The following is a 14,907-nucleotide window of genomic DNA, read 5'->3' on the forward strand; positions in this document are numbered from 1 at the left end:
TGGCTCTTGAATAATTTCTCCCACTCTGTCTTCTAAAAATAAACTTGTATTTTAGAAAGACAGCTTCATGAGCCGCAAACCCGTCGTGCTCGTGATAATTGCAAGGGAAAAATGAGCATTTGTTTCTTGTGAAAAACTTACAACCATGGTACCCTTACCATTTCATATCTCATATGATTCGATTTAGTGGAAAAATAATTTAGACAAAAATGATAAAATCCCCAAAAGGATCAAGTAACTCAAAGTAACTTGATTGAAGTCCAAACCATATCGAATAGCGTTTGATTTCTTATCCATCCACACATTATTTCATAATGCGTGCTAAGAGAGATTAACTTGTGATACTATATCACATTTCCTTTGGCTTATATCAAAGTCTTCTCTTTGATAATCCCATCACGATTAAATCGTGATTCCTTGAACTCTTTAAACTTCTTCAAAGATTTTTCTATTTACCTTATTAAGTGAACACATTAGCGTCAACTTAAATCGTTGGTAAAAGAAAATGATCAACTTATTTTGGATCGATGATTTACAACCTCGATCTCCTTTTCAACCAAAAGGCACGAGACATCTTGCTTTGAATACAAGATACGCATATACCATTAACAATCTAATGGTTTCAAGAGTACTCGATAACTCTTTGCGTTCATCATTCCAAAATTTAAGGTTTAATCTTGGGTTACCAATTTGAGTCTTGCATCATCTTCATGATATATCATTCTAGTTTGGTTTAGAATATAATCACCTTGATAATGGGCTAGCCATACATCAAATCGTGGTGTATAGGGTCACAAAAGTGAAACCTCTTTTGTATCTTAACAAGTTTGTATTCTTATTTAGAGTTTATGTACTTAATAGTCACAATTAAGTACAACTCCAAACCCTAAAACTAGATTTAGTACACAATGACTCTATCTCTCGACTTCGTTGTTGCTAGTCCTCATATTCTAATCATCCTATGTATCAAACATAATGATGAAAACCTCCACTGGTTTCTAATATTTACGAAGTGGTTCTAGCAAAATTTATGTTTAATCAAATAAACATTTAAAGAAGAAGGTCCCATTAGATGTCCCACAACTAACTTGTTGATTCTTCAATAATTTGGGGTAGTTTCCTTTCTAGTGTCCAACATTTAAGACAATGGAAACTTTATCGGTCGGGATTGATAGGTTTAGTATCGTCATTCTCAACAACTTTACCTTTAACATTACCTTGTATCAATTCCATTATAATCCTTACTTCTTGAACCTCGTCCTCATCTTAACGGTTTAAGAGAATGCTTGATGTGAACATTATTTGCGCACATTTAGTCCCCTAAATTGAGCCTATTTTGCATACTATTATAACATTCTATGGCCATTTTATCCGTCAAAACCTTCCTATTTGCTTTCCTATCGCATTTCATATGTTTTATAGAAAAGGAGATAATAAGGCGGAAATCCCCGTCTTTCATGCATATTTGGAAGCTACTTGACGATACTAGATGGACTAGTGTGAAGAGGAAGCAAGGACTAAAGATCAATCCCACAAGAATAAAACGGAAGTGAGCAAAAGGGAAGAAAAGAAGAAGTATCAGGACTGAAGAACAATCCGAGGGGATTGTCTCCAATCCGCCCGTCTCCTCACAACACAATCCGAGCGGATTTCCACCAAAGACGCTCGGATTGCCCCGCCAGAATCCGCCCGGATTCCATCGAATCCGCTCGTCTTCCATCAACAGAATCCGCCCGTCCCGACCCCAATACACACGGATTTCTTCACAGCATAATTTCGTCTTCTCCAAGCTACAAAGAAAGAAGCCCTTCCTTCGAGAAATACCGGCTCCTCCCTATTCCATTTAAAAAGTGTAATTACTAGTTTAGCCCTTAGTTAACCCTAAATGCATCCACCTAATTTCCACTATAAATACCCCATCTTGGTAATTAATCAAGGGTGTGTGGTTTTTAGGAGGAAATTCTCTTAGATTAGATTAGGAGTAGATTAGAATAAATTATCATTTAATCTTTCCATAAATTACACATTAATCTCTCCTTATCATTATTGGGTTATTGGAGGATTCACAACCCTTCATCAATCAATCAAGTTTCTTCTTTTATTCTTGCTTTATTATTTGGATCACCTCAAGTTTGGTATAATTCCTTTACCCTTTAATCTTTATTGTTCATTTCTTCATTCTATTATCATGTTTATACTTGTTGTGATGTTTGACACCATTAATGACATGTTTCCCTTGATAATGAGTGAGTAGTTACTTAGCTAGGATTAGTGGGTAATTAAGGGAAACAAACATGGGGATTGATTCATGCTTAATCTAATATGTTCACATGATTAAATTGCTTGCTTGTTGTGATGTCAAGTTTATGCACATGTTATGTTTGATGAAATGCTAAGCCTATGAATCCTTGCATTTACAACCATCTCTTATCTATTCAACTTGACTTGTAAGATATAAACCAACTCGAGTCTTGTTAGACCATGCATAGAAGTTGATTAGGAGGAAAGTAAGTCGACTTGTAGGTGTTGTACAATCTAATCGATTCGGCTCCGGGACCTAACTCTTCCTAAGAACCGTAAGACATAACCCAACTCGGTTCTTCCACAACATTAATTGCTTGCAACTTTGTAAACATGTTTGTATGATCAACACCATGAATCCCCTATGACCCCATGATATCCTAGCACTTTTAATCAATCGTTCACATCCTCCCTTTTCATTGCTTGTTTTACTCTATTGCTTTTGTTAGTTAGAACACAACTACAAACCCGAGCAAATCGTGACACTATCATAAATGGAGATAGATAGACTTAGAACCCAAAGCACACCGTCCCATGGATCGACCTCGACTTACCGCTAACTAGTTGTTTGTTGAGTATTATAAATGTGTTTGATTGGATGAGTGACGACATCGTCCGATCAAAATGGCGCGTTCGTTGCGGGGATGGTGCTATGTGATTAAGTTCTTACTAGTTTGTCTATTTTGATTGTGCTTTTACCTTGAGGAACTTGTTCCTCAAGGATTGTTTTTACCGTTTTCTTGTAGTTTCCTTGTTTGTAGTTATATCTTTGTCCTAGCTATGATAATGACCGAAGGCTTGGTGCATGGAGTATGTGGTGGATCTTTTGAGTATGACTATGGGTATGGGGAGTTTGAGGAGCAAGTCAACACAAACCTACCTTACTACTCATACAACGAAAATCCTAACCACTACCCCAATTTTTCCCACCAAAATCACCACACCCAATACCCGTTTCACAATGAGCTTCAATTGCCACAATACAACCACTTTCACACCCACCCACAACAAAAAGATGAACCCATTCAAAACATGATTCTCCGAATGATGGGAGATCAACAAAAATTCTTCAAACAAATTCTAAAAGAGAGCCAAAAAGAAGATAATGTTCCTAAAAACATTGTTATCCAAAGAGAGGAATTGAGGATTCAAATTGCCCAATTAAAAGAATCCCAAGCAATCACTCACCACCGTTCTTTGGACATTGAGCATAAATGCGAATTTGAAGTAGTGACCTTTGACATGGAAGATGAGAAGTGGGAGGACCCAAGTTCTTTGAGCTCTTGCGACTATGAAAGTGTTGTGTTCGATGAAGAAGACATGAGGTTGAGCAAACCAAATACTCTTAACCTTTGTGAGTATGAGGGTGTGTCTTTTGATATGAACATTGAGGTGTTGGAAAAAGAGTTACATGAAGCCCACAATGATGATGAACCTAGAGGAGGGACTCACAATATCACCTTGCTTGAGGAGCCTATCCTTGAGGCATTTGAGATACCCTATCATGAAGAAGAACGTCCTTCCTTTATCCTTCATGAAGACCACTTGGCACCTATCTTGGAGCCAATGATCATTGAAGAGGATATGATAGACCTTCTTCAAAAGGCCAAAGTTTCTTACAAGAGCTACTTGGTGAAAAAGATCAAGGAGAAAATTGCTCGTGAGGCTACTTGTGAAGATTTGGCACCCGCAATCTCAACTCCTATGGTTTCCAATCATCAAAGTTATGAAAATCCTCCTTCTACCTTGGAAGGATTGAAAAATCAAAATGCTATCATCATCACCAAAATTGAACAAGAAGTTGGTAAGTGGAAGTCCATGGATGAAAATGAACCACACTTCATGCTTAGTGTTGACAAGATTCATGGGTTTACCTATTTGAAGCATCGGGAAAGCTCTAACGCTAAGGAGAAGGCAATAAAAAGAACATTCTACAAGCCTCCTTGGCCAAATTTCATATTCAAATTGAGCAACCCATACTTGTGCTTATTTGGAGCTTGTTCACAAGCTTTTGATCTTTTATTAAGAGCTTTGAGCTCTATGGATAAGAATTTAAAATTGAACTAGTTTGGTGGAGTCCTATCTCAAACCACCATTTGTAAGATATTTCTTGAACCCCTTTATTTTGTATAATATTATACATTTCCATTTGCATTTAATTCCTTGCATGAGAGAGAAGAGAGAGAGAGTCATCTTACATGTTTCATGAGCAAATTTCAAAAAAAGATAAGGAAAAAGAGAAAATTGGTGAGAAGGGGTGCGTTGTTTCGCGAAAAAGGAAGAAAAAGAAGGAAAAGAACAAAAGACGCCCGGATCGAGAGGAGGACGCCCGACCAAGACCCGCGGAAAAGAAAAGGCTAAAACTGAAGGAGAATCCGTGCGGATTCGAGCGAATCCGCCCGTCCTGGACAATACGTCCGTCTTCTTCACGGACGCCGCCCCCGTGTGTCATACAGAAGCAAGATTTTAAGCTGTGAAAGAATCCGTGCGGATTGTTTACAATCCGCCCGTCCCGATCAAGCCGCGCGTCCTAGGCACAATAAGCCCGACTTTTCCCACTTCCCAGCCAAGGAAGTTTGCTGTGTTTGAATCCGAGCGGATTCTAGCAAAGACGCCCGTCTTCTTCCTCGACAATCCGCCCGTCCCGACTGAAATCCGCTCGGATTATCCTGTTCCTGCGGATAAAACGAGTCCGACCCAACCTTATCCGTTCGGATTCCCTACTCCTTCTATATAATCACCCCCTTTCTCCCTCATTTCCTCACCTTACCAAACCCTAAAACATTCATCTCAATCCTCAAAATCACCATCCCATCCTCAAAAACACCCCCATCACCAACATCCAAATGGCACCATTGACAAACACCAAAGGAAAGGCCAAAAAATTGGTTGAATCATTCGGGAAGAAGCGCAAGGGATCAACCTCTTCAACACCGCGAGAGGTAGTCCTACCAAGGAGCACCCGACCCTTAATGAGGGGAGGCATTGAACAACTCAACAACTTCCAAGAAGTGCTCTTTCAATCCGACGACCACCGCCAAAAATTTGTCGAGCTACTAGGTAAGAAGTACGAACCTACTCAATTTGTAGACACTAGGGTGTTGGAAATCCTTAAGATAAGGTACCCTACCGAGATGTTCTTTAATGGCCTTGGCATTGGGAAACTTTTCCATGCCCATGAAGAGACTTACCTTAGTCTCACCCTTGAATTCTTGAGTAGCCTTCGCATTATGGCGGATACCCACAACAATGTGGGCATGGAGTTTAGGTTATGCAACCTAGACCATGTTCTTTCTCTTGAGGAATTTGCCTATGTTTTCGGTCTTGAAGTACCCACCGACCATACCGAAAAGCCCGATAATTTTGGTGTGGACTTTCTTTGGAAGGCTATCTCCGGGAGGGACTTTACCCATATAAAGCGTTGCTATACCTTTGCCATCCAACATTCGGTGATTCGATTCACCGAACGCTTTGTAGCCGGTTGCATCAATGGGAGGTACGAACAAGATAGGTGTACTCTCATCGACTTAACTTTTCTTGAGTCCTATTTGAATGTTTGAGCGGTGAGGCGTTATAACTTTAATACGCCACTTGAGATACTTACTAGGTTCCATGATTTTGCTCAAGGGACCACCCAACTCAAAACCTTCATGATGGGAGGTCTAATTACCATTTTTGCCCACCACCTTTGTCCCGGGTTCAATACCCGAGGAACCTATACTCCTCTTGAAGGGAGGACTTTGATTGATGAGCACACCATCTTCCACAGTCACCGATGGTGTAACTACACTCGAGATGGGAGTGTGGAGTGGCACACCAAGGGATGCACTTCAATGATCCTTGAGGGATGGAAGATACCGGGCATTGACCCAAGATTGAGTCCATACTCTCCTCCACCAAGCTACCTCCTTGATATCCAAATTCTTGATAATCCCCCTCAAAGGGAAGAGCCACACCGTCAACCACCTCGTGGAGGGCCGGGAGTACATATTCGCCCACCTTCCTACGTACCTATTCCGCCATACCCTACTCCCTATACCGAATTTCAACCGGCAATCCCCAATACCCCGGGTATTAATGATTTGATGGCACTCATGAATAGAGTGGACCTTGGCGTGCATAAAGGGAGGGAAGACAACTACTTGGCCCTCTACCCCCAATACTATAACATGGCTCAACAAGGGTATATTGACCCCGATGGTCCTAAGCCCTCTTGGGCACAACCGGAGCTATTGTTCCCAAATTATGGGGACCAAGCTTGGGGTCGAGGAGACGGAGGGCATTCTAGCCAAGGCGGAGGGTACTCGGGTCAAGGAGGAGGATTTGACCAAGGAGGATATTGGGGTCAAGCACCCGGATATGATCAAGCTGGAAGCACTCATGGTCATGGCTATGATCAAGATGAGGAGGACGAGTGAAAGAGGCCCACTTCACCACTTCCATTTGTATGATACCCATCTCTCCCTCTTTCTCTCTCTTTTGTATTTACATTGCATTTAGTGTAGCTTTTGCATGCATTTGTATTATATTTCATATTGCATTTGCATTAGTTAGTTCATATAGTATAGTTGCATTGTATTATATCTCACATGATTCATATAGATAGTTGCATATAGATTAGAATTCATGCATAGTTACTAATGACCAATCCTATTCTTTTCTACACTAGAAATAGTGTTTAAATCGGTTTGGGGAGGTTTGATCATAAGTGACCATAGTTTAACTCATGCATCATATAATCTAGTGTAGATTGCATTCGTTCATTTGTTATATATGTCATATAGAATTGCATTTAGTTAGAGCATGCATTCATATCATATCATTGCATTTGTACTTTATTTCCAAAAATTTCAAAAATCCAAAAAACATGTACTTTCTTTTTTTTATTCCTACTCCTACATGTACATTGAGGACAATGTCCAAAATAAAGTGGGGGATGGGAATTTATATTCCAAAATGCATAAAAATTGAAAAATTTCGAAAAATCACAAAATATGTCTTTTAATTTCATAAAAACAAAAACCATAAAAATTTGAAAAATTGAAAAATCCAAAAACAATTTCATTTCCTTTGTAGTGTAGACTTGTATATATTGTGTTTGTTCATCCTTTTTCACATTGATTGACTACGCAACATCCGAGACATGAGGATATTGAAGACCGCATGGTATGATCTTTCCAATCTCCTTTTTCCTCTTTATGTTAATGACTATGTGGCTTTATTTTGATTGATGCGGTAAAAACAATGTGAACTTAGGACTTGCATTTAGTGTACATGTCATATTAGTTGGTAGAATCACATGCATTAGGATGTATATATGCTAGTTGCATCATGGCATGTAGTTTGCATGGTTAGAAAAATTTTGCGAAACCGTCTACTTGGGAAGCTTGACAAGTGTATATAGGCCCTAGTAGATGCTTTTTCTTCTTAAGACTTTGCTTGTTAGAATACTTGTAAAACACCCTAGGATGTGTCATGCTAGTATCCTTTGACCCATGGTTTAAGGTCTAGTCGAGAGTACCTTGTGGTGTGATAACTCCTTGGCTACCGTTTATTCCAAGGTGACCCTTGAAACCATGCATCCATCCATCCATCATCCATGTTCTACCACACATTTTGTCATCAAAGGGAATGGGCACAAGAAGAAATTATTCAAATTTGAGTTCAATGAAATGAAAAGTGAAAGAAAGTTTGCAAAAATGCATCAAATGAAAAAGGAGCAAAAATAGAACTCCTAAAGCTCCAAATATAAGGCACCCTCGTTACTAATTGGGGTGACTTTGAAAATGTTCAAAAAGAAAATGCAAAAAAAGTTGAAAGTTGTCAAGTGTTGAAAAGCCAAAAATCAAAAGAAATGGCAAAAGAAAGTGTTCTCAAATGTTATATGCCACAAGAAATTGGGGGGAAAACAAAAACAAAGCAAACTCCCAAAAGAAACTCAAATACTATCGATCCCTTTTCCATCTTATCCATTTTTGTGCATGGTAGAGAGGGGACGACCCTTCTTCTTGTCTAGGCAAGAGGGGGAATTCCGCGATCCTCCAGTGTTTCTAACACCATAGGGAGTCTATTCTTGACAAAAGCATTTAACGATTGAGGACAAAGGTACCCTAGCTTGACACAATTTGGAGGTGATTTATTGGTATCCTTCTAGGCTTAGTAGTTTGAACAAATTGCATCTATGAAGGATTGTGTACCCTTGAATTGCTTCCCTTGTAGATAATTTCCGCCACTTAGATGAGGAAAGTGGTTATTCTTTTGTAGATGCATCCATTATTTGATTTTGTGTGCTTTAATGCTTGGATGTGTCGCCATTTTGGCAAGACCCACCTTGCCTTGCAAGAAGACATCCTACCTCATGGTTGTCTTGTTGTGAGTTGAAGGGGCGGAGTGAGACCCGCTAATTGTCTCATATCGGTTATATTAGTAGGTTAGTTTAAATAAAGGTCTAGTTTTAGTCACCTCTTTACTCGGGACGAGTAAAGGTTCGGTTTGGGGATATTTGATGTGAACATTATTTGCGCACATTTAGTCCCCTAAATTGAGCCTATTTTGCATACTATTATAACATTCTATGGCCATTTTATCCGTCAAAACCTTCCTATTTGCTTTCCTATCGCATTTCATATGTTTTGTAGAAAAGGAGATAATAAGGCGGAAATCCCCGTCTTTCATGCATATTTGGAAGCTACTTGACGATACTAGATGGACTAGTGTGAAGAGGAAGCAAGGACTAAAGATCAATCCCACAAGAATAAAACGGAAGTGAGCAAAAGGGAAGAAAAGAAGAAGTATCAGGACTGAAGAACAATCCGAGCGGATTGTCTCCAATCCGCCCGTCTCCTCACAACACAATCCGAGCGGATTTCCACCAAAGACGCTCGGATTGCCCCGCCAGAATCCGCCCGGATTCCGTCGAATCCGCTCGTCTTCCATCAACAGAATCCGCCCGTCCCGACCCCAATACGCACGGATTTCTTCACAAAGATAATTTCGTCTTCTCCAAGCTACAAAGAAAGAAGCCCTTCCTTCGAGAAATACCGGCTCCTCCCTGTTCCATTTAAAAAGTGTAATTACTAGTTTAGCCCTTAGTTAACCCTAAATGCATCCACCTAATTTCCACTATAAATACCTCATCTTGGTAATTAATCAAGGGTGTGTGGTTTTTAGGAGGAAATTCTCTTAGATTAGATTAGGAGTATATTAGAATAAATTATCATTTAATCTTTCCATAAATTACACATTAATCTCTCCTTAATTATTGATCAAGTTTATTATTCAAGTTTATTATTGGGTAATTGAACATTATTGGGTTATTGGAGGATTGACAACCTTTCATCAATCAATCAAGTTTCTTCTTTTATTCTTGCTTTATTATTTGGATCACCTCAAGTTTTGTATAATTCCTTTACCCTTTAATCTTTATTGTTCATTTCTTCATTCTATTATCATGTTTATACTTGTTGTGATGTTTGACACCATTAATGACATGTTTCCCTTGATAATGAGTGAGTAGTTACTTAGCTAGGATTAGTGGGTAATTAAGGGAAACAAACATGGGGATTGATTCATGCTTAATCTAATATGTTCACATGATTAAATTGCTTGCTTGTTGTGATGTCAAGTTTATGCACATGTTATGTTTGATGAAATGCTAAGCCTATGAATTCTTGCATTTACAACCATCTCTTATCTATTCAACTTGACTTGTAAGATATAAACCAACTCGAGTCTTGTTAGACCATGCATAGAAGTTGATTAGGAGTAAAGTAAGTCGACTTGTAGGTGTTGTACAATCTAATCGATTCGGCTCCGGGACCCAACTCTTCCTAAGAACCGTAAGACATAACCCAACTCGGTTCCTCCACAACATTAATTGCTTGCAACTTTGTAAACATGTTTGTATGATCAACACCATGAATCCCCTATGACCCCATGATATCCTAGCACTTTTAATCAATCGTTCACATCCTCCCTTTTCATTGCTTGTTTTACTCTATTGCTTTTGTTAGTTAGAACACAACTACAAACCCGAACAAATCGTGACACTAGCATAAATTGAGATAGATAGACTTAGAACCCAAAGCACACCGTCCCATGGATCGACCTCGACTTACCGCTAACTAGTTGTTTGTTGAGTATTATAAATGTGTTTGATTGGATGAGTGACGACATCGTCCGGATCAATGCTCCCACTCATTTCAATGAGTCTTTGCTTTGAGAAGCAAAATTGCATTCATGAAGATTACTCTTCATTTGTTCGTTTTAGTCTTAAAACTTTCATTGAAGTGGTTGCGTTATTTTGGTCAATTACAAATTCTGACAAATCTAATTATCAAAACAATTTGTCGCTTCAAGGTACTTAATTCAATTAAGTATATGAATAATAATCCATTGTAAGTAGATATGTTAGTCAAGAATCAAAAACCTGTTTGATAATGAATAACTTTTACCTATACTCTTTACAAGAGATCCTTAGCAATGGTTCATTTGAGGTTTTAGAAGCAAAATTCAAATTTGTCTTACGATGTTTTAATGGAGATTTGAAAAATCGAAATGATATCGTATATGATTGTGGTAAAGAAATAGAACAATATAATAACGGAATAGTGGAAAACTTAACATTTATCGTTTTATTAATACTTGTAAATAACAAGTAAAGCATTTACATAGTGACCTCTACCCAACTATAATAAATGATTCCGAGATCCAAATTCATATTAACTTGGGCACGGGTTAGCCGATGAAACCCTTATCAATATAACTCGGTGGATTAACTCTTTAATCGATTCTACTTGTAGAACTCTCGGTCGATAAAATTACATTAACATTTATCTTTAGCCCAAAACACATCCGACAAAGGCACGGGGTAGCCGATGAAACCCTTATCAATTACTTTTGTTGAGTTCAACCTAAATTTCGAATAAATGTGTCCATGATCCAAATCCACATCAACTTGGGCACGGGGTAGCCGATGAAACCCTCATCAACATGAATTTGGTGGATAGACATTTATCACCCACTTCACTACCGTAACAAGGTTTGTCTTACGGTAAAGCCGACTCAACTCCCTTGTGAAACTGGTACTTCATGGTTTCTACTATTTGGTAAGGCTAAGTCTCAATTGTTTATTTTTAGCGAGAGGTCATGTCAATTTATTATCTATCACGTTTTAAGTGAACTAAAGCGGTGAACTACAATAATTGTAATTGACACGGTCGAAATACTCGATTAAATGATAATGCATGTTTTAGTTATGGCGATTTAGCGATGCATGCAACATATAAATAAAATGCAAAGCATAAAAATTAAATCCTAGTATGGCCTTCCTAAAATAGAAAATCTAATTAACTATTACATATTCGGAAACCAACTCCATTGGTCCTTAGAACTTCGGTTGAGGCACGCATCTCGAGGTAACACCGTCTTTATGTATCGCCTTCTTGAAGAAATCCGTCTTTATGGAACTCCGGAATAAATAAATTACATAACAAAGTACATAATTTCCTATTATAAATTTGTAATTAAAATAAAAATAAATCTATTAAATTACAAACCGGTGATACGAGATCGCAAAAATACAACCGAATTGATATTCCCATACATTTCGGGTAATATCAATTAAAACTAAGGCCATACTAAGTAAAAATTACATAATTCAAAATTACATAAAATAAAATTATGACAATCATAAATAAAATGCTGCATTATAATATGTATGAACATGCCCAATTTTATGCTAAATCGCCTTTAAGGAGCCAATATCGTATATTACACGGTTTTTACGGATTTGCGTGATTCAATGTTTTATAATCAGTAAAATTACATAAATTCATATTTATGCACAAGTTAATTACCCTAACTTCTTAAGACTCAAAAATTAGTCTCCACTAACCATTTGACCATAATTAACTCATATTTCTTAGGCTTATTTCATAACAATAATCCATCATATTGGTGGTCTGAAATAATCACTCCATCCTATCAATAATCCCAATTAAATCCAACCTAAGCACCATACCTTCTAATAACGAACCGGCTGATATTTTTTTTAAGTTTATGTTAGAATATTTGATATTTTTTGGACAACCTAGGTGGTATATGTGATGTTTATGTGTAATATTGATAAGCGATGGATCAAGTACTTGGTTTATTTGATACACATAAACATAAAAAAATATCAGCTGGTTCGTTATTAGAAGGTATGGTGCTTAGGTTGGATTTAATTGAGATTGTTGATAGGATGGAGTGATTATTGCATACCACCAATTGGATGGATTATTGTTATGAAATAACCCTATTTCTTATTATTGTTCATAAAAGGACTTAAAATAACAATAAAAAAACTATAAACTTCAAATAAATCACAAAATTTCAAATAAATTCAAAATTTGAAATTTAAAACTTGTGAACATTCTGGAAAAATACCATGAAACTCATAATATTCAAAAACTTAGGTTAAAATTTCGTAATATTATCGGAAAAAACTATGTTGCGGTTTATCGGATTTATCAATAAAAATCATAAAAACATGAGAAAAATTATATTCATCAACTTTTCAATTTTAGATTAGAAAAAGATAATAAAATGCAACATGTGACGTTTTTCCTTAGTCATGAAGTATGTTTTCGCAATTTTTCACTAATTAAGTCACTATTTATGCTATTTTTCATCAAAAATCCATAAATCATGCATGAAGACTTCATTATAGCCTATTATTTTACACACATCTTGTAAAATTGCATGTGACAACATACTAAATTTCTATGACCAGATTCGAAAAATTGCTCATATTAACCTATTTTTCATTTAAATTCGATTTTTAACATGAAAAATCCATATTTCGAGCATAAGAACTCATAAAATTCTAAACATTTCCAGATCATCTAAAAATAATATATGTGAAAACATATCCAAAAACCACCTGAAAATTCGAAGTTTAGCTAATTTTCGTCCAAATATGACATTTTTATCATAAAAATCACATTTTAATGCCAATATTATATAAAATGAACAATAAAAATCCATAAATTAACCAAAATATCCTAAATACATTTTAGGACCAGAAAATTTAACATGCATAATAATTTCGTGATATTTCATAATAAACACAAATTTATAAGTTTTGTTAGTTAATCATATAACTCAGAAAAACAATAACCGATTTGCATGCAAGCAACCTTGTGCTCTGATACCGCTTTTTGGAAAACTATATCTCATATACTACATATTCTTATATGTTTCAAGTTTATTTAGTCATAAAATAAATTGCAAATCTTATGCATGCAAACTAAAATAGATAAGTGAAGAAATCATTTTCTCACCATATGAAATTCGGTCAAATGGGCACCAACAAGATCTCCTTCTTGTTAGTTCTTGAACTTTCCAATATTGGATGAACATACATGACCTCAAAATAGAAGCCCTCCAATTAGTAGCACCCAAGACTATCCCTTAATCCCACAAATAAACATGTACTAGATGTTTGTAATGTAGTTTACCTTAAAATCTATTACTAATACTCATATACTACTTCTAGTATTATTAGTGTTAATTTTAAACAAATTGATTCATAAAAAAGAATTTTTATGAAGAACAAGAGAGAGAAGGGAGGTTTTTCATAAAAATGTAAGAATGAATTAAATTAGAGAGAAAATCCTCTCTAATTGTACTCTAAAAACCGGTGGCCATGCATGGTTCATAGACCATGATTATTTTCCTTTTTGTCTTCACAAGACAAATAGGTGTAAGTCTTTTGCATTGTCATGTCACTATCATGCAATTTGGACAAATGAATAAGACAAATGGAAAAAGACAAAACATCTCACAATGCCCACCATTTTCGGTTTATGTGTGTAATATGGAGTCCATTTTATTTTTGTCAATTGTACAATTGTATGTCATGTGACATGTGACATGTCTTATGTCATGTTTTAATTTAAAATGCATATTTAACAAATTAAATATCATTTATAAATTAAATAAATCATATTTAACAAATTTACTAGTAATATAAAATTACTTTCTCATAAAATGGTCATTTAATTACTAGTTAGTATAATTCACAATATCTTGTAATTATAACTAACTTATCATTCTCTTCTCGCGTGTTTCGCAAACACCGATTAGTTTTAGTAATATAACTTCTTAAATTACTAAATAAAATCTCATTTAATCACATTATAATAAGATGTCATTTTCTCTCTTATGATCATTTGTTCAATTTTAAGGAATTAATTAATCTGTATCGGTATACAATTAATTAACTTTTTCAATTAAGGGAATCGTCCTTTAGGTGTGACCTCAAGGGATCAACTGGTCACCACCGTCGCACGACAGTAATGTCAAACTCTAGCCAGCCAATCATTACCGATATGTGTGGACCAGTTGACTATATATATGTAATGTATCATACCTTTCGTATTCTTGGTATGAGATTTAATAATGATATTTAAATCATGTGATCGCACTATTGTTGAGGACACATTTCCCAACAGACTTAGACTCAGTTTCTGACTCCGTCTCCGACTCATACTCAAACTCGTCGTCTTCTGGTTCTCCTTTGAACATCTCTCCTTTTCCAGTTGTGAGCTTGAAGAGCCTTCC

This window comes from Silene latifolia, chromosome X (assembly GCF_048544455.1).
Source record: "Silene latifolia isolate original U9 population chromosome X, ASM4854445v1, whole genome shotgun sequence".
Classification (NCBI taxonomy): domain Eukaryota; kingdom Viridiplantae; phylum Streptophyta; class Magnoliopsida; order Caryophyllales; family Caryophyllaceae; genus Silene; species Silene latifolia.